We start from the raw sequence: 27,118 nt of genomic DNA, 5'->3' as shown, positions 1-27,118 counted from the left end.
CCCTGTTGTAAATGGAGGTGATAATGAAAGCGCAACAACGCACGGCTTGTTCGCATAAGAATTTATGCCGATAGTAAACTAGCTTTGTGATATGTCACGGCCTATTCAAACGCATACTGTACCAAATTCTCGCGTGGACTTGATCTATAGAGCAGTTCCCGTCATTTCGCCTTCTGCTGGACTCGACCGTCACCGCTTCGTTATTTGCATTGCGTGTTCATTTCCTTGTTCGTTTCTTTTTTTTCTTAACTACGTTCATCTCAGCGCTCGTGCTTCGCAAGTTTTCTCTGGCGTAGATGGTTGAGCTGGCGCCGTTCTTGCTCACGCAACAGCAACACTCGCCTGTACAGCTCACCTTTGCACTTACGCGCACTGCCAAGTATAGTTATAAACGGGAGTGATAGATGAACAATATGACGTTGCGTACAAGTGACAGTCGGGGCGAAGCGCCAGGTCGTGTTTCGGGCGGAACGCGGCGGTGGGAGTGGTCGACATTTATGCAGCAGCAGCAGCAGCATGCAACGCGTGCGTCTGGGTCGCTGACGTGCGCGGAATCACGTTGCCGACTCGGCGGGAATGAATGGCGTGCAGAAAGGGGACGGCGCCGCTCTTGCGCGAGCACGTTCCCAGCCGCTCGAGAGGTAAGCTAGACGCCGCACCGACGTTGTGCCGTAGATGTACGGTATAGGCGTTTCGTATGGGCCCGTTGCTTGCACCGGTCGGCGCAGCCGTGGCGGTGCCTGAAGAACGCAGATTTCCGTGCACCTATAGATCAGCTCTGATCATTCTCGTTGGATCCGCGTAATGGAAAAGAAAAATGACCTTTTGGGTTTTCACGTGACCGAAACCAAGATCTGATTATGAGGCACGTCATGGTGAGGGACTCCGGATTAACTTTGACTACTTGAGGTTCTTTAACGTGCACCCGATGCACCACGCGGTGCACGGGAGTTTTTACATTTCGCCCCCATGGAAGTGCGGCAGCCGTGGACGCGGGATTCGAACCCGTGACAACGTACTTAGCAGCGCAACGCCATAGCCATTAGACCACCACGGTGAGTGCAATGGCGAAAAAGCGCAGTTTTCCAATATTCAAGCCTCCTAACTATAGTCCAGCTTCCCGTTACTGCCGGAATTTAGACTGGTATATAGAGTATTTTCTCCAATGCCTGCCCGCAGTCTTGTTACGAAGAAGGCTGTGATTATTGCGAGAAAAAAACAATAAAGCCAAATTTTTTTCAGTCTCGAATTTACCGCAGAGGCATGGAACCCCCGGTAGGAACACTGACATCAGGGAAATAAACGCACTATATATTGTTGGCTAACCTGCGGCGGCACCAAGCCCTCGGTAGCTGATTTCAAGCCGTACTTCTCCACTTTTATTAATCCCTTATCTCCATCGCATTAGGCTCGTAACATTACGAACTCCCCCCCCTCCCCCCCTCCTTCCCCCATCCCTTCTATGAGGAAGCGACACCAAGCAGAAAAAAAAATGGGCTGTGTTATTAAACTACGCAGATGACAATATGAAAAAGAAAACACTCTTACAGTGAGCAGAGGCTCAGTGAGACGCAAAAGCTAAAGACTGCTGGCGACGCCATCTTGAATTTCCCGCACCAGTCTGTTGTGGCGTCATGTGCTTTTACGGCATCTGTAGGGCCTAGTCATATTTTATCGGTAGAGAAGGACTACATAGTATCCTAGAAGACCCAAAGACTGAACCTGGCAAGTTTCAAGAAGTGTTGCTGAGCAACAATAACCCGCATACGAAAAAAATAGTTTGAAATTTATTGACGTCACACTGACGTAGCAGCGCAGTGGTTTCGGAGCAAAACATTAAACATTGAGCTTTCACCTTTATTTTCTCATCTAAGAATCAACCTGTTAAATCCTCGAAGTTAACACACATATGGTTGTCAAAGGATACTTGAAGAGTCTAAACTGATTTAACGTTCTTCTTCAGTGTGCTTTGATTACAGTATTGAGTCAATGCGTATTTATTTACATTTTGACAGACACCAAACGTTGTACCTTCCTTGCCTGTCATTTTTTTTCTCTTGCGCGAGTTCTTGGTAGCTAGCCTCCATCTGCTGAAACAGCGGACCGCGTCTCGCTATCTGTTTCTGGTTTCCTCCCATTTTTACATTAATTTATTTATTTGTTTACGCAGTCGATTACCCAGGCAACTTGGCCCGATTTCGCCTATGGAACCATTGAACGTATTATCGTGGCAGAAAAATCGCCGATGTTAGAGTTGCAATCAGTCAAGCAACCATCTTTGTCGCGGCACCATGAATACGCCACGAGGGATTCGCATCGCAGCAAAACAAGGCCACAGAAAAGATGAAAAGAGCGAAAGACCTTTTGTCCGATTCGAGACGCCCTCATGTTCGTATCGCGTTACGTCGCTGGAATTCCATTGTGTATATATGCACAGCTGAGCTGTCTCCAGCGCGTTGCGTGTTAAGGTGACCGCGCCTGGCGACGGCATAGCGCGCAGACAAAGCAAGGTGCACCCGTTCCCTTAACAGAGGTCCCCTTGAGCTGCAGGGAGGCTATAGTGCGGGCCAAATAATAAAAGAAACAGCGTCAACACTGTGTCATCTTGTAAAACGATCTGAAGACGGAGTCAGATTGGAAAATGCGCCATAAAGACTGGCGGTATCTCATCAAATGTTCGCATCGACACATACTTCGTGCTAACGATTACCAGCATTTGCAGGATGCCGCACCACAGACGCAGTTTTAGTTTGTGCGCAATTAATGTATGGAATACCGGTGTACTACACGGAGACGCAGACACAGTATGTATGTATGTATGTATGTATGTATGTATGTATGTATGTATGTATGTATGTATGTATGTATGTATGTATGTATGTATGTATGTATGTATGTATGTATGTATGTATGTATGTATGTATGTATGTATGTATGTATGTATGTATGTATGTATGTATGTATGTATGTATGTATGTATGTATGTATGTGGCGCACGGGCAATTCTTTTCCCAAAACGTAAAGTGCTAACGCATGGACTGAGGTGCATAAGATGGTTGCACACGCAAGAGCAAAAGACGTGATATACTCGCGAGAAAACTGGTTACTTAGGAGAGAACTTCTTCGACTACTCCCTAAGCACCTGCGTCATGCAGCGTTCTAAAGTGTGTATAGTGAGCCGTGTGGGCCGACGCAGAATGGGCGGCGCTCAGCCTTTTGCGCCCCGGTTCATACCCATGTTCGCCATCGTTAGCAATGTGACGCGCTTAAGACCCTATACCGCATTTGATAAACGGCTCTCGTACGGGGCAGTTGACGGCAACTTTTGCAAGGCTAGGTCCGGTTGCGGCAAGCAACCCTCCTCTACCGCTTCCTCCTACAAGTCCTCTTCGAGTTCGATAGCGGTGAATTTGCCGCTGCTGACACCGACCGTAGAGCACGAAAAACATTCATGGCAGTGCCGGGCTATGTGCTGCCTTGTTGCGGGCGTAAAGACGTCGGCAGGAGCGCAATGATCGCAATAAAGTGGCTCATGTTTCTCTACGGAAACCACAGCGTGAAACACAAAAACAGACACTTTAGCATGCGCTAAAGAGAATGGAAACATTTTCCACTGGCTAATTTACAGCGTAATACACAAACGCAGTGTTGAGGAAATAATAATAATAGTAGTAATAATAATAATAATAATAATAATAATAATAATAATAAATCAAGCGTTTAATATAGTGCCCGGGAACGGCTAAGGAGCCTTCGAACTGGTGCACTTAAAAAGTAACACGCAAGACAAAATGTAGAGAGAAGAGAAATGTGGTAGGCGAAATAAGGTGAGATAACAAAAAAGAGAGAAACATGGGAAGCAGAAAATGAGGAGCCGGACGTAAAGAGGGGAGATAATCATACATGACTATAATATACATGTATACAAAACACAGGAAATTAACTCTAAAATGTGTCAATACAGTCAGAATGCTGACTTTTTTTTTTTTTTGAGTCGGGCCATAGGACAGTGACTTGACTGCTCCAACAGGACCACAAAGAAAAGGCGGAACGCTGCCTAGTTTATTTTTACGGACAGTATCACACGATCGAGAAACTTCGGACAATGTATAATGCCTTGAATCACCTCATAGAGGAAGAGAAAGCCTGGTTTAATACGTCTTGATTTTAGAGGTGCGAGTTGAGGTGTACTTGGGCGGTCTAGACTATATACGGTCGCCGGAACGACAAAAGAGGTTTTTGAAAACCTATATTCATTGTTCCGGACGTGTTCAGCGAAGTCAGAATTAGGTTTGCTTGTTCCGCCCCAAACTAACAAGGCATACTCCAGTAGTGGAAGGCACACAGTAGAATACAATTTCAAAAAGTCAGCAAGGCAGTGGAAGTCTTTCGATATATGACAAACAACGCCGAGAGCGCGAAGGGCACGTTGGGTTACATATTTAGCGTGTGAAGAGAAGCAAAGCGTTTTATGGAAATGCACACCAAGATCTTTCATTTCATGAACCCTGGGCAACGGAGCATCACGAAGGGTGTACGAAACTGCAGATCGTGTGTTTTTCGAGTGTAACTTAATATCATGGTTTTGGAAGCACTCAAGGGTAGCTTATCGGGGGTCTCTGCGCTAGTTTAAAAGTACAAAAGTTGTAGAGTTGCTCTACAGAGTTGTAGAGCACTATAGAAGTACCCGCGTTACCGGACACAAGTCGTCTCCTGCAAAGCTGAGCGCTTCAAAACTTGGCAGAGCAATGAACCTATACGTGCTCCACACCGGCATGTGAATTCCCCTTAGCAGTGTACCACGCCACACTGAGCACAGTCGACATCCGCTCAGTGCCAATGTGAAAGAGAACACGTAACCTGTCTTCAAAACAGTCGTTCTTGTAAACGTGCTAGTCAGAAGGTAATTGAAATCCATTTTGTATATATTGCTCTTACGTTAAAGAGCCCTGTTCATGGAACTTCTTTTATTGCGACAGCAATTATATGGACACTCAAAGCGCATTTTCGACGTCGGCGTCGGCATCACCGTAATGTTCCGTATAATGTCCAAGGACGATAACACCGTCACCGCGTGTCGTATGCTGTATGTGCGACTGAAAGCTTGCGAAGGTCAGCAGACGATAGCGGCTCAACCCAACACCCTCTATTCTCAACCACACGCGCAAAAGAGGAAAGAAAGGAGGAAGCGCGCCGTCTTTCGTCGTGCGCGAGGCAACGGGCCTAGGGCAGAGCCGGTGGGGAGTTTGGGGAAGGGGGGAGGGGGGGGGGGTTCGTTTTACTTTGGCGGCCGCTGCGTACGACGCGGCGCGCGGACGCCCATATCTTGAAAGCTATCTGTGATGTGCACAAAATGCGCCGAGTGCTGGTAACTTCGCAAGCGCTGTGCTTTCGATGCTTAGTTCGCATTGAAGCGAGACGCAGCACGAAGGTCAGTCCGCTCTCTGCTGCTGCCGCGCTTCTTCACTGCAGCATTTTGACCGTCAGTTACCGCGGTAATCGAGTGAGATGTGCTCATGTTTACCGGCGCGCGCGTGACACATACTTGTTAAGTTAGTTAGTAAGCGAATTTTTACAAGTTTATAGACCCGATAAATCTACTATCCTTACTTCGTATAGCTGTCTACTAGTTTGCTATCGCAATTGATGCTTCGCCTTTCGGGCGAAACTGCGACTTTTTTTCTCATTTCAACGCAGGAACAATGACTACTACCAACCCTAAACACAGATATGATGCTTTCTTGTATTGTACCGTGTGCACTGCTACGTACCAACACTGTAAATTGAAATACGAACTAGAAATAACTGAACGCCTGTTAAGTGTAATTACATGTAGGTGCTGAGCTTAATCTCTCCTGGCTGAGCCAGTTTCTAAGCATAGAGTAGTCGCAGACCTATTTTTTGGAGTGTGACTTGTGCCACTGGTACAAATGAAACTGGATCTTGGAACAGAAAAAACGTATTGTTGCAGGTTCCGACGCGTTTGCATTTATGATCATATTACAGTCACGGCCGCTGGATAGAAAAAAAAACATCGTTGGCTCTTCCACTCTGTGAAGATGGATGATAAGCGAAGCTTGTCCCTTTGTAGACCTAATCGTCCCCTTGGTGACATCAAATGTCAAATCTATACACGTACGTCTTGTAGTAGTGCGTACGTTAACTAGAGTGCAACATCTCAGCGAGAAGCGTTCAAACATAATATAATCACCCACTGTCCTTGCTTTGTTGGGAGTGAAGCACACGTTTATTGAACAATGGAAACTTCACCGGTCAATTTTTTGCAAGTGAGCAGAGTAGCCTTGTGATCACTGTGATATACTGCAGGGGGTTCGGCCATCTCGATGTCAGACATGTCGTTTGCAAATGTGAAATCTACACACTTACGCCTTATAGTAGTGGGTACCCTAACCTGAGTGCAACACCCAAGTGAGAGGCGTTCAAACATGAATGTAATCAGCCACTGTCGTTTTGGTTTAGAGACGTCCACGTCAAAGTCTTGCAGCCTCTGCTTTACCGGCCTACGAGTCATTGCATCTTGGATTTTGCGAACAGACACGGACGTTCAGGCTAGACTTAGACGAGCTTCGCATGCAGAAACGTGCTGCCTGCCGCGTTATAGTGCGGGTTGCAATGGCAGCAAGTGTGACAGGGGTAGTTGCATTCTCGGCCGCTTGCTTGGGCCAAATGGCGCTAGCTGTCAGGGATGGGATAACGTCGGTCTCCACGGGCGACGGTGCCCCAAGCGCGTTATTTTCTCTGCCGATCTCAGACAACAATCCCCGACTTGTGGCGCCGTGGCAGAGGACATCATTTTCAATGCACGCGGCGCAGTACCCCCAACATGAACTTTGATGCATGAAATTTTATCAAAGTAAAAGTGAAACATAATGAGTGAACGAGATACCAGACGCCTTCAGCTCAACGAGAGATTCGAAACGCTCTGTTGCGATATAAGAGCGTTGTTTTTGCGCGAATCCAGAAGCCAGCTGCCTATATAGACGCCGTCAGCATATACCAACGGGGTAAGGCTGAACTTGATGCCAACTGACGCACGACGTGCTGGCCTCGACGAAAGGAAGCTTGCTACGTGCAACGTGGGGCATCGTATTTCCAGACGTCTTCTCGCCAGCATGGCGCCACTCGTGCGACACATGCCTTCCGATGGGAAATACTCAGCGCACTCGTCAAAAAAAAAAGGGGGGGGGGAGGGGGGTCCCTCTGCGGCCGTGACGTTTTTACGAGTGCACAAATACTACGTCATATTTCAGTTTTCCTTTCTCTGTTTCTTTCTTTCCTTCGTAGTCGTAGGGGGGCGGGGGGGGGGGTAGGGTTAGTGCGTGCATACATATCATTTTGCTAGCTTAATGTTTTCTGTTTGCACGCAGGCGGGCCTCGACTGCGGCGCACATGTGTGCAGCTTAACTCAGAAAGAAAGGCCCACCCGCAGGCTCGTCAAAACCGTCATCAAAACTGACTTCACCGAAGACATAAATATCTCAGTCATATTACCAACATTCGAAAATGCATCGTCCAGAATCGTTCTAAAAGGTTCGCCAGGCGCACTGATATCGCCGAAGATATTTTCCCGCCGTGCGGTGTTATCAGTGAGGGAAGCGAGAAGGGACCGACGCAAGCATGCGAGGGAAATCGCCAATGCCGGCGGGCAATGTCCCATTTGTCGATAGTCGAGGCACAGCTGTCAATGAAATGCGAGCTGGCCTGCGCGTGTGTGTGGCCGGTCGAGTTTTAGATTCAGCCTTCCACTCCAATTGCGAGTTGGTATACGCTACACACGATAGATAAACGAGATGCGAAAGGCGGGGAGGTTAAATAGAGGATAAACATTCAGCTTGCTACCCTGCACGAGGCTGCGGCCGGGTAAAGTGATAGTAAAATAAAAGAAGTTTGCCTCTTCCTCTCTCTGTGGATGTCGTACACAGACAAGTGACAACGATAAGTGAAAATTTTAGTCCGAAGCAGAAGCGACCCCTCCTGTTCACTCCAGCTGCTTATATATAGCTCTTCCTGGTGTGTCGTCCAGTGAGTACGAGCTGCCATGTGGTTACCGCGTGGGAACCACACCAGGCTTTCTATCATAAAGATGTCTTTCCTGCTTTGAAGTAGCTGGCTAATAGACACCAAATAAAAGTTAAATTAGGACATTTTACGTGCCAAAACTACTAACATAATTATGACGCACGTGGTACTGGAGGACTCTGGATTAAATTTGACCACATCGAGTAACTTAACATGCACCTAAATCTAAGTGGACGAAGAAATTTCGCTGCATTATCGGCCCCATCCACTAAAAGCGGCCGCCACGGCTTGGAACGGAACCCATGACTTGGTAATTAGCAGTGCAATGCCGTAGCCGTTGAGACGTCGCGAAGGGTCGACGCTATAGTGAAGGTGACCCACACCTGTCGATTAATATGCTGGCGAATTGTAATTTGTGTTTTCCGTTCGGACTGCGCAAGGGTGGTATCTTAAGATTTAATAGAATTTCAACGCAAAAAATACAAACACACACACACAAACACGCACATGTTTAGCTCGGTTGTATCTATATAGCTTAATGAGAGAATAACGACAAAAACATTATAAATTAGTTTGGACTGATAAAGCATCAGTTGATAACCATATTTTCGATAATTTGGCGTTATAAGGTTTATTACAAGAGAAAATGAAGGCAACCATTTCATTAATCTTCTTTCTTTACTCTTGCTCTCGAACTGTTATGAATTTCGAAGTATTCTTCTTGTGTTTGGATCGCTGTGGCGCGCCAAATATCATCACAGATTTGGTGCATTCTGTCGGGCCCCTTCAGAATACAATGCAGTTCATCTTTAGTGATAAGAAATTAGCTAATTAAGTAAGTCCGATATAAGACGCCGTCAAATTGTCACGCATGCATGGCGGGCTCGCGCGAAAATTCCTAAGCAGCGCCATCATCCTTTTGTTGCCTCTTGTCGTGCTAAGAGGCTCTTCCGGTATTTTAGGACTGCAATTTGCTAATACATCTAAACTCATTTTTCGCTTTATTAAGTTTATTGGTCGTCAGTATGGCTGGCCTGCGAGGTGTCGAGCCTTTTGTTTCTAGCACATGAACAGGGCGCGGAACCAAACCCGAGCCGTGGCGACCGCATTTCGATGGGGGTTGAAATGCAAGAACGCCCGTGTGTCGCGCATTGGGTGCACGTTAAAGAACACGGAGTGGCCAAAGTTAATCCGCAGTCCCCCACTGATATGCCTGATAATCATATCGAGGTTTTGGCACGTAAAACCCCACGATTGAACAGCACATGGACTTGCTCTAGAAAGGGATGTTGATGACAGGCAATGGCGCTGGCTGCTTCTTGATGGCTGGAAAAAAAAACCATAAATACGAGGATACATCTCGACATTTTCTTTGTGAGGATGAGGAGGGAGGAAACAAGCAATAAGGTGATGGTGCAATTTCCACTGCCACTCGCATTCTCAGCACCGCACCTTGCAGCTGCGCATGTATTGTTGAATTCTACCAAACTTTGCCCAGACATGTTAAAGTTAGTGAGCATGGCACTGGGGGAAGAAGTGCTGATGTCAAAGCTCAATAAATCAACGTCGTATAAACAATAGCAACCGTATGCCCAACTCTTTTAAGATCCACAAGCAGGTAGTATGAATGAGTGGGCTCCGCTATATAATCCAGTCGTAGATTGCTGAGAAATTTGGCGCACTGTTCCTATTGTGCCCGGGTTTACAGCTACGTCTACCGCCCGGTGGGACACTGTACCGTGTGCGACTCTACGTCGCATTTGCCGACTCCAATGCCTTCCTCATTGGAATGTCCGGGCGACACATGCAACTGTGAGGAGGCACTAACACGCCCTATCGGTGACTGCCTGCGCTATAGTGCCGAAAAACCAGTGGTGTGCACAGTAGTGGATAGATGTTCTACTACTCATAAAGGAACTCTGCGCAGAAGGCTGTATTTCCGTTGCTCGATGTCTACGGACCAACATGATAGACTGCGCGAAAAACGCCACCTGCTACCGTTGTATGTGTACGCAGGTTGCTTTGTGCTCCTGTCTCGTTCCTTCTCCTTCCGCTCTTTTTCTCTTTTGATCCTCGTGCTCCCTTTCCTGAGTGGAGGGTGTCAGGATTGGGGGCTCAATCCCGTCGCTCGTGATCCGTTGTCACGATTGGAGTCCGGCATGAATTAGAAGGTAGCTGGCCCATGCCGTCGTCCAACTTATCCACGCTGAGGACGTTGATGAAGGGAAGAACTGCTTCTCATCGAGAACGAGGAATATGGGTTTATTTACAATATTTATATCAGTCTAACATGACTGTTTGAGAAAGTGTCAGTCCAACATGACTGCTCAAGAGAAGTGTGCCGAGCACCCGCACAACAGCAGTTTTTAAACACTCGGTCCGCCGGCGATACAAGGCGGCGAGCGTTCGTGTTTCATTGCAAAACTAGCCGCCTCCCGCAGGACGGCCTGCGCACACAAAGGCACACACATTCCCATGTCTGGAGCCGACGTCTGAGGGTAGCCGTCCGGGTAGCTCGGGGCCATTCTGGGTAGCTCGTTGTCTTGCGTCCCGGTCGGCGCGTGGGGAGCAACAAAAAACGGCTTTCCCGCGGCATCTCGCGCACGCGTAGCAGATCAGGTCCGCACTGGGGAGTTCGGGCACAATAGTTCGTCCGCCGAACTCGTTCCGTCACAACGGCGATGAGGCTAGAGGGTGGCGGCGGTTTTCAGCACAAAGCCCGCTTCATCGGATGCATCCTAGCTGAAGCGACGGAGAGTGGGGGATGCGCGTCTTGTTCCCCAGTCGTAATTGGGTGGCAATCCTGCATTGCAGCTCGCCATTCTTAACAAGGGTAGCCAACGAGAACTGTACATCTGGTGAACTTTCTTGCCTTTCTATACTTCCTTTCCCTCTCAATTCACACTATTCGTAGCATTTCGTGAAACATTAGTTCTTTTTTTTAATTCTATGCACTGATAATTATCGTATCACTTGACGAGTATCAATGAGCCGTCAACTGCATTTAAGCATTGTTTATTCTACTGCGATCGACCCTTTGATCTTATAGATGTAGTGGACGCAAGCCAAGTGCGAACTGTATCGTGGAAAAAAAATAAGAATTCGTTGCTAGCACACCCAGTCAATCTTCTTTCTTTAACAAGGCAGATAGATACCCGTTAAGTTGTCGCCAGCCACTTCTGAACCTCCCTAATAAGCCGCATCATCAGCAACACAATTTTGCATATGCTAGCATTTGTGGCTCCTCACAACGCACGTGCTTTTCCGTTAATTTTCTTAGCACCGAAAAACCACTCTCGTTGGCTACTGCATGTATGCATCAAAGCTCACTGAAACTGTATGCACTCCGCGCACGTAGTCACGTATACCGGTGAAGTCCCGTTCTCGATCAAAGTCTGTGTTTCCCGCCAACCGTGCAGCCGTCAGAGGCAAGAGGTTCTAGCGAAGCTTACTTCTTGCCTACTCGCCGCGGCAATGCATGCAAACGCCTCGCGGAACCGGACGCCGCCTTCCTGCTAACGTACGCGCGAATTATTTTTTTTTTTCATTTATACGCTTACTATTACACCTTACGTTCTGTTTGAAACCGGCATTCTCTGTATGGGCTGCTTAGCGGATTCAGTCTTAACGCAGCTATCGTGCGCCAGTCATGTAGGAAAAGGGAGGGAAGCGTTAATAAAATGGAGAACTGTGGTAACTACCGTGATGAAAAAGAGAAGCTGAGAAAGGGAGGGAAGACAGAAAGGGTATACAAGAATGGAAACGCTATGTGAATGTACTTTGCGATGCAAAAGGTCTTGCACGCGTGCCCGTATGTCGTCTGCTGTTGTTGCATTCTCTTCTGTACGCCCTGCTCTAAAACCTTCTTCAAGAACGAAAGAACTCGCCTAGTATAAACACGTTCCGCTCGAGAAAGAGGAATTCAGAATAAAAAAAAGAAATTGAACTGAATAAAAAACTAGTCACGTGGGCTCAACTAATCTTTGAATGGTGCACCGGTCTAGAACAAGGTGAACACATTTGCGTCGTCAAATGGCGTCTTTGGCGATGAAACAATGTGGCTCACATACTCAACTGCTGCTAGAGAGCTGGTTAACTAGTGAATGTTTGTGGAAGTGTGGCGATTAAAAATAGTATTTTGATGCAAAAAAAAAACTCGCTGATTTATTAGCGTATATAAATTTGGCTTTACTGGTGAGACACGTTAGGACCATTCTAGCGTAATAAAGGACACGGTGAAAACTATTGGACACGCACAAGCATTTTTTTAAACCACTACTTCAGTTCTCAAATGACCTTTGTTCTCAAACGATCCTGCTGAGTAAATTTCTTATAATTCTTACAGAATCTGCGTGCTACTGTTGAACAGTGTGTGCGTGGTAGGGCCACTGCCAGGCAGTCTTTTCAGCCTTTAGCCGTACCTTTTTCTGACCTGTAATGTGTTGTAAACAATAAAATGAAAGGAAATATATGTTAGGCCTGTTCAACTTCCGCTCAAGATGGTCTCTCCAAAAACATGGGATGTCTATATAGTTCGAGTTGCCCTCGAGAGGGCGCACATTACCACAGTACTATACGTAACCAAGAAAAACGGCACTGTCTTGACCGTTAGGGACACCCAATGTCTACTCTACTTAAAAAAAAAAGGTATATTCAAAGCTTCTAGCCCCGTCACCTTATCTCACAGTCTCGGAAGCTGACTCTTGGTAGCCGCCCACTCTCCGAAGTGTAAAAGAAAGAAAGAAAGAAACAAAGAAAGGAAGGGAGGAAGATAGAAAGCAAGAAAAAAAACGTGGCAGTAGTCTGAGTCGTAGTATCTTTCCGGCGCCATTATCAATTTCTCCAGGCAACCAGGCATCCGGCCGGCTGTGTGAGCTTATACAATCTCGGCGTGTGCGACGGTTCCCTCAAGGTCACCTGCGTGTTGCGAGACTACTCGAGGCAGTTTGTGCAGCTGCAGGGCAAGTGCGGGGACGCGGAAAACGAGATGACAGGTTAGGGGATGAAGGTAATGGACGACGAGCACGGGTGATGGAGAGAACGCTCTCCGTTTTGTGAACGCACAGCCACATGTTTAGCCAAGTAATCAGTGGTTAAAACGGCTCACCAGCAGCAACGGTTATGGGGTGCCTGGCTAACATAACACGTAGCCTAGTGTGCCAACACGTGGCGAGGGTAAAGAACATTTATGAGGTGGCACACAACGGCCAGGATGTAAAACCTCTGCAGAAGAGTGGAATGCCGAGTTTAACTCGCATTCATAAATATTCGTGATCTTACGCGCCAACAAGGACATGTGAAAACCGGGAGAGCTTGCATAGTCAGTTTCAGTTAACTCTAGCTACTGCAGTCTAATGCATAAAACTGACTCGAATCACGTCTGTGAAATGTAAAGTGAATGATACGTGCAAAATTTTATTTGCCCGAAACACTCATTTAAGGGAAATGTCTCGTCGTGGTGGCATTTACCGACGCTCTCAAACGTGCCTGCCTCAAAGAGTGGCATTGACACATTTGAGAGCGTGCGCATATATATATAAAGCCCACGCCGACGGGACATTTGCATTTAATGAGCGTTTCGGGCGCTTAAAACTTCGAATGTATCACTCACTTTATATTTCACACATGTAATTTCACACATGTAGTTTTCAGTTTATCTTAAAGAGTAACATAAACTAAAAAGCTTGGTTAACATTTTCTTTTTATGCCCAGTAAAATCGTTATGTTATCGGAAGTGACATTTGTGAGTCGGCAGCAGTCAATAATATCTACTGGACCTATTTTAAGTAACATTCGCTGTCGATACGCTGATTGATTGATTGATTGATTTATTGATTGATTGATTGATTGATTGATTGATTGATTGATTGATTGATTGATTGATTGATTGATTGATTGATTGATTGATTGGGTAATCCATTCATTCATTCATTTGGGAAGCTATGGCCTAGTGTGTAGATTGTCTAGCAGTTACACCGCTGCAGGCCGTCAGATTTTAGCTTCAACATTAAAGGGACACTAAAGTGAAACAATAAATCAGTTTAGACTAATGAAGCATTGTTTCAGAACCCTGCAGGCAGTCATTAAAAAAAATAGTTTGATTATTAAATGAGAAAATGAAGGTCCAAGTATCAGTATTTGAATTTCGCGCCGAAACGCCAGCGCCGATACGTCAGCGTGACGTCAGGGATTTCAAAGTATGTTTTCCCATTTGGCCCGAGTTGACTGAGTAAAGGTTCCCGAAACTTGCCATATTTAATATTTGGTTTCTTTAGAACATAATGTAGTCAGTTTGTACCGCTATATATAATCAGTAGGCCCTAGAAGATGCCATAAAAATCCATGACGTCACAGCTACCAGGTGCGGGTACTTAAATAGGCATCGCCACCCGTATTTCGTTCTTGCGCTTTTCCTGGCTTACCAAACGTCTTATCGTTGTAAGAGTGGTGTTTTTGGTGTTGTAGAAAGGTAATTTACTGATGCAGAAGAAATAATTTTTCACTTTAGTGTCCCTTTAAGAACAAATGGTCAAATATGATTGCCGAAGTTGCAGGCGAGGCTTACTTTTGGCTCTTCTGGCTTGGATAGCAACGAGGAGCGCAAAATTACGGCGCAAACAAAGGAGACCGCGCATACCGAGATTGTGAGCCTCAATCAAAGCTATCGCTTATCCTAAATGGTTAAAAAACAAAAACTAAAAAAAAAACAAAGCGTTCGTCTTTACCATCCGCCTGCGCTACTATGTGAGCCTTTCGAACAGGCTTCATTGCTTCATTAGCTGGCATTATCCGATTTCTTGTCTATGCACTTATTGGCACATGGTCGCCTGTCAAGCGCCATCACTTTCTTCGTTGACCGAGGAGAGGCTGCTCTTGCGCTATTCGACAGCCACTACCGACGCGTATCCGAGCAGAGTCGGTTCGGGAAGCGACGAGACCTTGAGCCGCGTGCTTTGCGCATACACTCGGGGGTTGAATGGCGGTTCCGTTTCCCGTTCAAACGACCACCGGGCCCTTTGTTTTAACTGTCGCCCTTCGCTCCGTGGACTTCGCACTTTTGAAAGGGCGCCGAGCGCGGCGACTTCCCGTCGCACGCGACGCGTCACCGTCGTCCCTCTACGAAAGCTGCCACGGTGAGTGACAAGGGTGACGAGAGTTTCCTGCAGGGAGGCATTTAAAAACCGTTTACAAACGCAAGGCAGCGTGACGCAGTTAGCTGCGAAGGACTAGCCCCGACCTCCCGAATAGTTCACTGTTGCTTTTAACAAATGCGCGCGCAGGAAAGAACTCCGCCTGCGTACGTGATTTGCAAAGGCTCTGACATAATGCGAGACAAGAGGAGGCTGTCGGCAGTTTCAGTTCATCTACCCCTTCGCATCCTTTTTCACTCAGTAGGATTATTCTTTTGGTTCGGTATTTGATGGCTGATTAAATAGGTACAAGAGCAACAACAACAGTAATTCCCTCAGATCGGCGCACACTCTCAGCAAACTGCATAATTTCACAATTAGAACCTTCCCGCATTTCGCACACCGTGTCTTGACTTGCTCCTGATTCTTCCATTTTACGTTTAAATGCCATCACTAGAGAATCACTGATGACGGGAATCTGAGAGACGGCTCGGCCGTCTCTCATTAATTCCACAATATTCGCCAACAGCCAACACTATTCGACCAACGAAATGCAAATGGTGTTTTGAAAACGGTAATGAACTAGTCTGAGAAGATGGCATACTTATTTTTTAGCTTCATCGTGAGTGAGAGCGGCCCGCTGCGCGATAATCGCATATCTCAGGGCCCTCAATAAAGTTTTTCCATTCATCCATCCATCGTGGTGACGTAGGGCCTCAGTCATCCACGGGCACAAAAGAACAGGACAAACAACGCGCTGACCACCCGAAGTCTTTTCAATTACGAGTCAACCCCGTAATTTTTCACCTTCTTTCATGTTTGGGCTTGCGTCACCTCAGCAGTCATGGATGCATTACGGAATCAGGGAGGGTGTAGACGAGCCGTATGTAAAAATACTGAAAGATATATATAGCGGCTCCACAGCCACCGTAGTCCTACATAATGAAAGCAACAAAATCCCAATAAAGAAAGGCGTCAGGAAGGGAGACACGATCTCTCCAATGATATTCACAGCGTGTTTACAGGAGGTATTCAAAGACCTGGATTGGGAAGAATTGGTGATAAGAGTTAATGGAGAATACCTCAGTAACTTGCGTTTCGCTGATGATATTGCCTTGCTTAGTAACTCAGGGGACCAATTGCAATGTCTTGCAATTGCAATTGCAATCTTGCAACCTGTCTTGCCCGCGTTTCCTTTCTTTAATGCTGCGAGCCCGGTACTTCCCAGTCACGAATGGCATGCGCGTTATCAGTGTGACGCAGCATTCTCGACAGGAATGTAGCGAGCACCGAGTTTTCAGGAAAGGAAACGCAAGCAAGGCAGATGACGAATATTGTTGTGGGACAAATATACATACCAAAGGGTGCAGCCGTTTTAAGAGTGTAGGGGGAAGAGGGAAGAAAAGGAAAAGAAGAAGCGGTGAGATGCGCGCGCACACACAACAGCGTTCCCTGTGCACTCGGACTTTCTTTTCGTTTCTATTTTTTCTTCATTCCAGTTTTCTGGAAGCACGACAGTGAGTCTATGGTCCTGATGTTTTTTTTTTTTTCATCTAAGAACGCTTTGTCGTTCAGCCGGCAGCGCACAGAGAAGGGCAGTTACAAAGAACAAACAAAGAACAGTAACAAAGAACTAACTAACAAAGAAGGGCAGTAACAGATGATGTGTTCTATGGCCTTGTCGCAACCACTAACTTTGTCCGAGACACTGTCCATTATGCAGATGTGAGAAATATAGGCGTTTGTAAAATCGACGCCCAGCCGCAAGTGGCGCAGCAAAGTTGCATCGCATCGCACCAGACCAGGCAAAAGTCGAATTAAGGCGCAATGAACGGTCAAGTAAGTACAGTAGCGAGTTGGCACATTCCACTGAATTTTGATGTCCTATAATAGCGTGCAACAAGCAAGTACGCGAAGTCGCCACACGCTGTATCAACTTGACAATGGCACAGGCACACGCTGTACTTGTTTCCCCCTTTCTCCTGTGAAGGGTATCAAACCAGACGCCCATCTGGTTAACCTCCCTACCTTCCCTCTGCTTGATTTCTCTCTCTCTCGCTCTCTCTCTAGCTTGCTCTCCCGTCTAATGGGTGGAGATTACCAAGAAGGTCGGCTTTCAGCAGGTAGCCTTGAAGTACTGAAGCACCTGTATCCGTCGTTACTCAGACTGTGCGCCAACTAGATGGTTCTGCTTCCGCAAACAACTCGTCCGGTGCGGTGGTCACACCATCAAGGTCGGCGCCGATCAAGTTCGTGTTGTCCCGTGCGACAACGTCGAAAGGATCGGAACTTGAGGCTCTCATTCAGCCTCTCAGGTCTATTAACAGCCACCTAACTGATGTGCCACATTTTGTGCTGTTACGGTAGCCCTTCAAGCACTACAGTCAACCCTGCATCACGGTCCTCACGGAAGATTGATCCGAAATAAGAGAATCGTACCACCACGCTGTTGTAAATGAGCACACAAAGAAATTTCAATTGCTGCAGGGCCACTGCCGCATCAGCTGGCACTGAAAGTGCTGACGGGGTAGAGATCAGAGAGAGAAAGGGTGCATAAACAAGCAAGGAGGTTAATCAAATATGCGTATGGCGTACCGTGGCCAACTGCGGATCTGCTGGTTCTGGCGAGCGTGAGTCCTGAGCGTTCTTTAACGTGATATAGGAAAACAAGTCGCATATTATTGCGGCCACGAATCAAAGTGACTCGACAAGAAATGGCAAAAAGCGTTTCTTAGTCCGCCCGTGCCCCTGCGCGCTGGCGACGTCATAGGTTTATTGTTTGCAAACGTGAAGATAGTCTGCTTGTCCAAATGTGGCACGTGGTCGTTGTAACTGTGTGTTATAGCATAATGCCGATCAGTGGCGTAGCCAGCAATACTTTTCGGGAGGGGGGGGGGGGAAGGGGCACATGTTCAGTCTGCCAGCCCTTGGCTATGCCACTGGCCCCTATGTGGGAACACGTAGAGGACGGCATTCACTGGCGAGAGATCTTGGCCCCCGTTCTAAGGTGCCTCGACGTCAGCGCCGAGGCCCCCTGCCCCGTTCGCGTGCTGCGCTCGGCGCCGACAGCAGCGCGGCTCTTCGACCCGAAGCTACGTACACCGGGCCGCAGCGTCGTCGTCTAGGCGGCGCACCGCTTCTGTTGCCGCTGCGGCCCCCCTCGTGGAGGGGCAACAAAAACAACAACACGCTTGTCTTCGGCGTCGGCCCAGCCCGGGCAAGAAAACCTGTCCGGCGAGTTTCCGCGCTGCCGCGCCGCCGCTCGTTGGTGAGCTGCTTGTCCGGGCTGCCGGTGCTGCACGTGCCACCGAGTTCGCTGACACGCCCTGGACGCCGCCGCCGCCACCTCCTCACGTCCCCCCGTTCATTTCTTTGCCCTTGCCTTGCCTCGGCAGCTAAGGCCGTTCCGCGTCCGCAGGTGTTCGCATAGTGCCGCCGCCGCCGCCTGTGCCGTGGCGTGGAGAGCGTTCGTTTAATTTGGCACCAAGGGTTTGCCCGAGTCAATGTTGCTGGGCTCCAGAATTAAACAGCACTCGTTATGAACTGCTCGAAAGTGTTCCAGAGATAGCTAAACTACACAATCGAAAACAGTAGACATGGAAAGTAGACGTACATCTACTGAGTTGTCCCCACACGGTATCCCACGCTCGGCGCTACTCGTTGCAGGTACGGAACGTTGTAGGTTGGAACGACGCCGTTGCGTTGCAATCACCTGGAAATACCGAAATATATTGTGTAGCTGAGTAAGTATGTTACGGTGTTAGAGCGAAAAAAGGAAGTTTTCAGCCCAATCGCCATGGTTGCCGTAATATGTTGGTACTGCTACGATAACTGACGGTTGGGAAGCGGATGAAAGTAGCCAAAATGTAGAGGAGCTGGAATTTTCGCAGCTGACAGATCGAGAGTAACCACTTTGCCAGAAAGTAACTGAAACTGGCTATTTGAATCGAACGGAACTCCTATATCTCGCGTTTACTTTTGTTGGTTCTTTTTATTGGGTCGTAGCCTCGATCATGTTGCGCTGAAATCGAAGACGCTACTGCTTTTCCATTGGCTGCCAACAGTTTATGGAACATGGTTCAGGGGATGACTATACCTTTCTTCAACATTTGCCTATGTTGTTCGTAGCGTCAGCCAAGTAGCGCGGGAAGCCCACGACGAAAACTGTGCGTATATTATCCAATGTGTGAGAATGTGGTGTCGCCACACCGCACCATTGGCTCCCATTAATTTCGGTGCGATTGTTCAAGCATTGTGAGAATGCATTGTGAGAATGCATGTGCTCTTAAGAAGTTTCTGCCAATCTCTCGCATCGAGGCGCATGCTGGCATTATGTGAAAGACAAGGCCAGCGAAATGCGATGTATGAACTCTGGACTAATGCAGTGCAACAAATATGCGGTAGAAGCGAGGTGGCCAGCTTTCCGGTACTTCCTGGCGATCACCTATGGAAAATAATTCAATTACCTTTGTTTTATTTATTACCTGCAGGCTCAAGGTCTAACCAGGGAAGGCATAAAAATGCAAGAACTCATTAACAAAAATTATTTGATAACATATTAGAGAAAAAGAAGTTATAATTGGGAAAGATCAGGCTGAGCTCGGCAGGCTAGCCTGCACTGGGTAAAGGGGATTGAAAGAGGAGAAGGAAGAAATACAACCAAAGCACAGTGACACCTTAATACATAGTCTAAATAATTCTTACATTAATTGTATTAACTGTATATGCATCAATTGCATATATGTGAAAAGGAGAGCACTTGAATGTGTCAATTTTAGCGAAATACGGACTTCGGGTATGTGCAAACAGTGATGTCGAGTGTGTCTAACTACAAGGACAGATGCATGCGGTGAACTGAGCCGAGGGCTAGCTTTATGTCAATTAGTTGACGGCAGAATTCAAAACCCAATTATTATTTTTCGTACTTAATTTAAGGAATGTCATTACAGCGTCGATGGGCGCTGCTAACAATTATTAGTACTCTGATGATCAGAAATAATAAAGTTACCCTGGACAAAAAAAGAAAGTGACGTTTCCAAGATGTATACGCTCATGCGGTGAATCAAACTTTTATTGTTATTCACTTCAACGACGGGGGCGCTGCATCAAGAAAGTATGAACTGATAGTCCCTGCCTTGTCTGCTTTGTCTGCGACTGTTATTATTATCATTAGTCCATTCAGGTTTGCATGTGTTCAGTGTTACACCAATGTAATTTAACCAAGGTTTTCAGTGTGGATATACCGCGGGCTGGAAAATGAGACTTCGTGGCGATGAATTCTCTCCGGGCCCGATCGCGCACTCAAGTCTAGCAGTTCGCCACGGCGAGCTCTTCTAAAGGAGCTCTCACGAGTGTTGCTTTCCAAGGACTCGCTGCCCGTCACCATAGCGAGAGCTGGACGGCTCTCGGCGAGCTTTGGAAAGCGCAGATAGGGTTGCAGGAAGCAAATTCTTCGCGTGCTTGCAAATCTGCTTAGTGCGCGCTTTAGCCGTGCAAACCATTCGTTTATTCTTTTCCTTCTGCGAAGTCGATACGCGCACTTTCCGCGCAGCCCGCGCAAGCTTCCGTGCTTGTTGCATCCCCGAGTAATGTCCAGTCATTACCAATATGGCATAATATAGTCAGCTTTTGTTGGAGACCTGCTACGTTACTTGCTTCTTCTCTCCCAGTAAGTGCGAAGCTCGGTTCTGTAAGTCGGCTGACCCCTCTGCCTTCATCAGAATACACTCTCTCTCGCTCTCTCAATGCTCTTGCGAGGAAAACAGCCCCAGGTAGCACACAAAGTCTTGAAAACGTCGTATTAAGGGATTCAACGTCTGAAACGGATTTTTGACCAAAATCGACGCATCAAAGACGTTCCAAACAAGATAGCTTAAAAACGAGGGGTGAATACGTTTTGATAACGTTGGAAGCCAGGCAGCTTAAAAACGAGGGGTGAATACGTTTTGAAAACGACTCAAGGCGCCACCGCGACGCCACGGCGCGTTAGTGGCTTCTACAATATTCAACAACCCATCAACGCGAACCAACCTTGCGCAAGGTGGCGGTACCGTCGTCAAATCATGTGACCAAGGTGGCCACGTGATTCGTGATGCCGGGCAGCCGGGCATAGTCGCGTCGTCATGGCGTCGTCGCGTCACCGCACTCGCATTGCGCTGTGGTGTGTTTGCGGCTGTTCTGAATGTGCTGCCGCTGCCCTTTGCTATGTAAGTGTTGCAGTGTTTTGCTGTCAAGAAAACGATATTCTGTGATCAGTTTGGGTTGTGCGATATGTTTGTGTGGTTTTAATTTGGAAATCAGTAGTGTTTTCAATTGTTATGTGACCAAGGCGGCCACCACCGGCCAAGCAACTCGACAAAACGCAAGCGGTCGCGTTTCGGCGACTTCAGACAAATACATACCCACACCCAAAATACATTAACAAAATCACAGGGGGCAGGGAAAGCGACAAATGTAGGCTCTGTTCAGAAACAGGAACACTCACACACATAATGTGGGAATGCACCTCGCTCCCGTTCTCTCATCCCCCCGTCAGCAGCGAGACTGACTGGACAGCCTGGCTCAGTTCCGGGGACGTCGACCGACAATTGGAACTGGTGGACTGGGCGGAAAAGGCCAAGCAGGCCCAGGGCCTTACTTGAGCCCTAACGCTCAGCCACGTCCCTCTTTACCCTTCCCCCTTTCAATAAAGTTTATCACCACCACCACCAAGGCGGCCATGTTATTCGTGAAGCCTGGCATAGTTGCGTTATCGCACTCGCATGGCACTATGGTATGATAGCGGCTGTTCTGAATATGCTGCCGCTGCCCCTTGTCGTGTAAGTGTTGCAGGGTTTTGCCGACAAGAAAACGACGTTCTGTGATTAGTTTGGGGTGTGCGATCTGTTTGTGTAGTTTAATTTGGAAATCAGTAGTGTTTTCAATCGGAGGGCGCGGAGTGGAGGGCACTAATCAGCTCTTCAAATTCATTGTCATGTTATGTGAGGTGCCTTTCACTGACGCTGTAATTAAGGCGTTAAGGGCAGTATAAGGACGAAAGTTGGAGGGACGAAATCGTGCCTGTGTGTCCCTAGCGTCGGGATCGGCCGCTATGCGTGATCCTAACTAGAAAGCATTTTGCAGAATGCGAAGAAAGGCGGCAAAATTTCTGTCTGTGCGCACCTTGCCGATTTCCGTAATAGAGCCGTCATCGTGGTATTTTAGTCTCCCGTTTAGCAAGAGTGTTGCAGACAAGGAAACTGGTTCAAACAGGCTTTTTTTTAATGATTCAGTACTAGTGCGGTATCCCAAAAGGTGAGGTCAAGTGCTCGCCCTATTTTCTTCCCTCGCGCTACAGCCCACTGACAGAATTTTGCGTGCACCATACCGTGCTTTTATCGTTTGCGCTTCAGGTTCTCGATTGTGTTTTCGCCCCCTTTACCCACGTGATGGGTATTTCATGGTATTACCGGGTACCACATGTGTCCATATATTGTGTCCAATATATGAAACGGCCAAATTAGATTTTATTTGACGCCTCAAATGGTAGTAATGTATTGAGTCCCTTGTAGCTTTGTGCTTGTTATCAATTTTACTATTTGGCGAATGGATACAGCATGTACGCTGCATAACTCGCTTGTGGATACTGCATACGTGAGTCGAGTATGCCCTTGGTATAAAATAAGTTGTATGTTTTAGGTAGTACGATTGTTTGCAGTTTGGGACATGTGTCGCAATGTACGCTGTGCGCCCTTCGCGATTTACGGCGGCCTGCCGAGTTCGTGCGGGTGCCATGTGTGCGCATGGAGTTCGCGAAGCACTCTCGCAGTTTTTTTTTATACATATATACATGTGTTCTGTTCGCGCGCTTCGCACAACAGGGCATGTCGCAGTTCTTTGTCCTTGTGCAACACATTTTCCTAGCGTACGTCTGTGCATTATTTGATACCGGTTTCACACGGGGCTCTTTTAGCCGCTATCCAGTCCGTTACAAATCGAATTTCTCGGTCGTGACTGGCTCCTCTGCGCAAGCTACGATAGTGAGCCAGTCGCATCGATAATTTCGATCCGGATCGGGCTTGATCGCGATCGAGAGAGAGAGAGAATCAACTTTTGTACTGAGCTCTTAGTAACGCGCGCTGGCACCAGATGGGGTGGAACCTTCTTCTCAGGTCCCATATGTGTCCAGCAGTTCCTGGCCCCTGGCCGCCAGCGCGAGCTGGGTCGGTAGGTAGCTCTGGCGGTAGGTAGCGGTAGCTCTGGCTCGTCCTCGGCCCGGATTGACAGATCGCGATCGAGAGTGGTCGTGTGATACCGGTTTTACACATGGCTCTCACATAGGGAACACTTTAAATTCAATGCTACTGAGTGAAGAGCAAGTGCATATATATGCCAGTGGTGGTATGTGGGCAAGTCTTTCTAGTGAAGCCAATACTTGTGCATTCTAAACATTTCAATTACCAGCGTAGTGCATCAATGTGTCTACTTCGACAAAATGGAGCACCAGTGCAGATATCTGAGCATACCTGTCCAGGGCAGCAACTGTGTCTACATTGAAACCACTACCAGCACGTGCTGCAGTTCTATTTCCAGCGGGACTGCAGAATAATCAGTAGGGTGCTCTCAAGCTGTTTATCTATGAAGCTCTGCCTGGACTGGGTGTCAAATATTTTTGGACGTGAAAGGGGGGGGGGGGGGGGGGTTAATTGGTAAACATCAATGGAACTGTGGCTGGACTTGGTGGCAAATGTTTTTGGATGTGAAAGTGTGAGTGAAGTGGCAAAGAATTTGCTCTGGGCTACATGTGTTAAACGTTTTTCTCATTCAGACTGCTTTCTTTACTTTTGGAGACTGGAGATGTGCGCAAAGTGTGACATGTCAGTGTACTAATTACTGTATTTGCTGGTTTGCAAATTATTCGTTGCAACTTTGTTTTTGCCAGAGAGGTACAACTTTGCCTCTTGTAAAGGGCTTTTTAGATAAAACACTTACTATTTATTATGACCATTGCTTCCTTTGTTACACAAATGCAGCTTCCTGTGCATTCCACTTTATTTCCATGTTTATGTAAGTTTCTAACATGAGGCCTGCATAGTCATTTCTCACGTTCTGGAGTGGCAAGATGCAGCATTACTGTCTCATCGTTCGCTGTACTACAGTAGTGTTCACTTGTTAAACTGAATCCCCCGTTTAAGTATTCTGTACTAATTTCACTTTATTGCTTTTTTGTTGTATGGTTATTTTTTCTCACCATTACCTTCTTTGATATATCCTAAAGGCAATACACCCGCCGTGGTTGCTCAGTGGCTATGGTGTTGGGCTGCTGAGCACGAGGTCGCGGGATCGAATCCCGGCCAAGGCGGCCGCATTTCGATGGGGGCGAAATGCGAAAACACCCGTGTGCTTAGATTTAGGTGCACGTTAAAGAACCCCAGGTGGTCAAAATTTCCGGAGTCCTCCACTACGGCGTGCCTCATAATCAGAAAGTGGTTTTGGCACGTAAAACCCCAAATATAATATATATAAAGGCAATATTTCCAATTTTGCATTGTTCCCATTTTTTATTTCTGTCACAGGATTGTTTTATGATGGTATGCGGTGGTATTTCTTTTTGCACTCTTTTCAAGCTTCTAGCTGATTGGTAACATTGCTTGGAGGCAGTTACCATCCGATTCATACTCTTGCATTTTTCGGTCTACTTCTTTCATTCGTTCTGATGTCACTTCTGCATAACTCTAGTACACTTAGTACACTCCAGGTATTTCTGTTCATTTTTGTATGTGTACTTGGAATTTTGTTTATGTGCTAGTGAATGTTCACTTTCCAGTTCATTACGAATCCTTTCTGCGACTTTTGTCATTGTTGATGTACTTTTACTTCTATTTGCATTTCTGACACAGTTTGTTCGAACCTTGCATAAGCATTACATTTTAATAAAGTGTTTTTGCTTTGCCACAATGTTCTCATTTCATGCACTCTTGGCATGAAGGGCTTGGTCTGGCCACCTGCCAAGACGTGGCCATTTGTTCTTTGCAGGATGTCATTCTCATTGTGGTTGTAAGCATCGTAGCTTACTAAAGGCGGTATTAAGGATTTATTATTCCTAACAGACTCATTTTCGTGCGACTTGGTAGAAGATGCGCCGGCCATGCGGGGAACAGTGCTTGGCACTGCGCCATGGCTCTTACAGTCAACACCGACGCTTCTACTCATTTGGGGCGCGATTGGAGATCGTTGTTCGAAACGCCCGATCAGTTTCACCTCACGCGATTGGCCTAGGCCGTGCCAACGGGTGCGGCTGACGACGTCTGCGCGGCATAGGCCAGTCGCGTGAGGCGAAACTAAACGCGTGTTTTGAACAACGATGTCTGATCGCGCCCGTCACCCGCGAAAATGAGCTTCAGATGATCGTAAACCTTTCAAGACCGCTTCTAGACCAGCTTTTTGATAACGTCCTAAAAACATTTAGAAATTGGTTACGAATAGTTTTGGCAAAGGGATTACTTGTGTCTTTCCCAATCCTATTTCTAGACCAGCTTTTCGAATACGTCTTGCAGACCTGTTCTAGATCGTCTCAAGAAAGTAATTAAGCCGGACATTAGCAGAGATATACGACGTTTTCCCGCCGAAGTTCTCTCATTCGTGTCTTCTTTAACCCGTTTTTATCGTCTTGGATAAACGCTACGAAAACGTTACGTATTTCTTTTGTGCTACGTGGGAACTAGACGGATGGCAGTGCTTTGCTTCCTACCGACGGCAGTTACAGGTTATCTTCCTCAGTTTATATTCAAGTGCGGAGAGGCCTTCGAGCTTTTGCTCTTTTGTTGTATTGTCTATCTCTGCTTCCTGCTACTCCGAGCTTTTAAGAATTTTCACTGTCCGAAAGGCTCATTCAGCACCCTGATTCCGTTTGTAAACGCACTGGAGCAGATGTTTGCGGACGCAGAAGATAAACGCAGCATCTGTTAGAATGTTAGTCAGAAGTGTACAACACTATGTGTACATGCACATTACGAAATATGTGTCTTTTCCCCACATGTGCGACAGTTGTTATGAAAAGCAATGAAAAAAAAGTAAAAAAGAACGGAAAGCGCGAGGAGCAAACGGAGGGTGGCTAGAGTGGAGGCGAGTGAGGCAGTGAATTTAGAAGGCAGATGATCGAGGTGAATATGGCCACACGCAGCATGTGATTGTACAGAGTACAATCGCAGCTCGTGGCGTTCTTAAGTTCTTAAGATCTTAATTTCAACAAGTGTAGCAGTACTTTAGCATTGTAGCACAGCATTATAGTACTCCAGCACGAGTTTTTTGCATCGCTCATCGATTGCGACCTCCGTTGTGAGGGTTTGCGACAGAAGGCAATAATGGCAGTGCTTGTCGGGTGTGGCGCCTGAAGTTACAAATATTTCTTAGCGACCCATGATTCTGAATAGTTGCAGTTAACAGAGTGCGTGAAAAACTGGCGTAGTTATGGTGGATCGGGTAGTCGAATGCTGCCGTACTTACACAGAACGCATCACTATCAGCCATTCCGATGGGGGCTGACCCGGCTGAGTGTAGGCATTTGGCGAGGTGGATGTTACACGATGCCTGACCTCTGAAAACAATGACCGCCCGTCTCCTATTCCGAAGCAAGTGAAAGCCTAAAATACTTATTTATTACATGACCACAGAAGCACTTATCTTCTTTCCCGTACCTTTCTTTTTTTCGCCATGACTATTGGGGCGTGATAAGACGTTGGCGCAGGGTTTCGTTTTCGAGGGAAGAGATTACGGCCGCATTTGTACGTTTCCACTAAGGCTTCGGTTGCTCACACCATGTTCCTGCATGTACCAATCATATATGGAGGAGCTAATGTAAGGAAGCGCGTAAGCCATATTTAAACGATGATCACTGCAGGAGCACTTGTGCTAAGTCTAAACGTCTTGTTGTTCGAAAATATCACGAAGTACTTTTTAACTTCATGGAA

At 47.0% G+C, this 27,118-nt stretch overlaps 1 long non-coding RNA gene across 1 annotated transcript in view; it reads left to right on the top strand.

The window, feature by feature from the left end:
* Positions 1-496: 496 nt before the first annotated feature.
* LOC135910763 (uncharacterized) overlaps positions 497-27,118 on the top strand; it is a 65,795-nt gene continuing 39,173 nt past the window's right edge. Inside the window, exon 1 of the long non-coding RNA XR_011514881.1 lies at positions 497-641. This is a non-coding gene — a long non-coding RNA (uncharacterized lncRNA). The remainder of the gene's footprint in view (positions 642-27,118) is intronic.

This window comes from Dermacentor albipictus, chromosome 5, assembly GCF_038994185.2.
Source record: "Dermacentor albipictus isolate Rhodes 1998 colony chromosome 5, USDA_Dalb.pri_finalv2, whole genome shotgun sequence".
In the NCBI taxonomy this organism is placed as follows: domain Eukaryota; kingdom Metazoa; phylum Arthropoda; class Arachnida; order Ixodida; family Ixodidae; genus Dermacentor; species Dermacentor albipictus.
Note: the sequence above shows the minus strand (reverse complement) of the source record. Positions and strands in the feature narration are given on the sequence as shown.